We start from the raw sequence: 1,932 nt of genomic DNA, 5'->3' as shown, positions 1-1,932 counted from the left end.
CACTAGTGAGCTAGCCTGGCCTACTTGGAGATCACTAGTGAGCTAGCCTGGCCTACTTGGAGATGATCGAGGCCAATGAGAGACCCTATGTCAAATAAAAAGTCAAAAGACACCTGAGACCTCCACATCTATGCACATGAGTTTATCTACACGCATGTGTACACTCACACACACACACACACACACACACACACACACACACACACAGAGAGAGAGAGAGAGAGAGAGAGAGAGAGAGAGAGCTTCCAATTTTCTTGCAGAGAAATGAGGCTTCAGAGTCAGCAAGTTTGAAAGTTAGTTTCACACAGTGATGACCCAAGGGCCACAGGGGGAGGACCTTATGATGCCAAGTGATTTGGGAGAGGCTGACTCCTAGGAGAAAGAAGCATCCTGCACACAGTGTTATACAACCGTAGCAGGCAGCACACTCACAACCACAATGAGGCACATGCTGCCTAAAGTCACAGGCAGGCAGATGAACCCTCCTTTTCTTACTGGGAAGTGAAGAGGAAATGCCTAAAGCTGAGAAATTGGAAACTCCCAACATCAGCATGTTACTTAAAATCAGTTAAAGGGGTTCAGGCTGGACGCCAGTTATCCTTAAGGAGCAGGAAATGGGGGTGGATGGCAGGAGTGTGCGCACGTGTGTGTTATGTGAGTATATGTGTGTGTGTGTGGTGTATAGGTGTGAATGTATGTGTGGTGTGTGTATATATGTGTGTGTATGTGAGTGTATATGAGTATGTGTGTGTGGTATGTATGTAGTATATGTATGAGTATGTGTGTGTGGTCTGTGTGAGTGTGAGGGTAAATGTGTGTGTATGTGTGGTGTGTGTGTTTATGTGTGTGGTGTTTGTGTGCTCTGTGTGTATGTAGTGTGTGTGAGTATATTGTGTGTGTGTGTGTAGTGTATGTGTAGTATGCGTGTATGTGTAGTATGTGGTGTGTGTATGTTTGTGTGTATGTGTGTGTGTGTACAAATGAGTGTGCCAGGGGACAACATTTCTCAGGTGTTTTCCGTCTTAGTTCTGTTTCGTTCTGTTTTGTTTTTAGACAGGCCCTCTCTGTAGCCTGGAACTTGCCAGGTAGGCTAGACCATACTGGCCTCAGGAACCTGCCAGTCTCTGTCTCCCTAGTGTGCCATCACACCCTGAATATTTTAGATGGGTTCTGGGATGGAACTAAGGGCCTTGTCCTTGCAAAGCAAGCATTTTACCTATGGAGGAGCCATCTTCTCAGCCCCGGGCTAGTGGGATTTAACCAGAATCGTCTGACAGGACGTGGGGGAGGTCATCCATCTCTACTCCACCAAAACGCTATGACTGTTAAGGCAACAACGAGGTGGGGAGAAGAAATCTTCACTGGAGTCAGAGCCTCTCATTGTTACTTTATTTATTTGCTTGTAACCATTTCCTTCCAAAAATAACATGAAGTCAATTTCAGAAACAACAGACAGAGAAAAAATATGTAGATGACTTATCATTGGGGGTGGGGCAGAATATAAACTAGTGTACTTTGTAATCCAAGCACTTGGGAGGAGGAGGAGGAGAGGGGGAGGGAGTCAAGGTCATCCTTCACTACATAACAACTCTGAGGTCAGCCTGGGTTTGGAGCTTTCCAGAAGCCAAAGCAAGAACGGTCTATTTAAGACTAACAGTATCCATTAGACGGAAACTGATAGATTTGGCATATGGCTCACTGGTAGAGCATTTTCCTTGCGTGCTTGAGACCCTAGGTTCCATCCCCAAGTACAACCCGTGCATGTATATGTTTACACACACACATACACACACAGAGTCAGGAAGGCAGGCAAGCTGACAGACACACAGACAGACTCACACACACACACACACAAAGCAAACACACACACACACCAATACACCTGTACACCAATACACCAATACACCAATACACCAATACACCAATACACCA

General features: G+C 45.7%; 1 protein-coding gene across 3 annotated transcripts in view; it reads left to right on the top strand.

Moving 5' to 3' along the window:
* Sctr (secretin receptor) overlaps window positions 1-1,932 on the top strand; it is a 52,911-nt gene that overhangs the window by 46,468 nt on the left and 4,511 nt on the right. The gene's annotated exons all lie outside the window — the stretch shown is intronic.

This window comes from Grammomys surdaster, unplaced genomic scaffold (genome assembly GCF_004785775.1).
Source record: "Grammomys surdaster isolate TR1022 unplaced genomic scaffold, NIH_TR_1.0 208, whole genome shotgun sequence".
Classification (NCBI taxonomy): Eukaryota; Metazoa; Chordata; class Mammalia; order Rodentia; family Muridae; genus Grammomys; species Grammomys surdaster.
The sequence above is the reverse complement of the archived record's forward strand: the minus strand, read 5'-3'. Positions and strand labels throughout refer to the sequence as shown.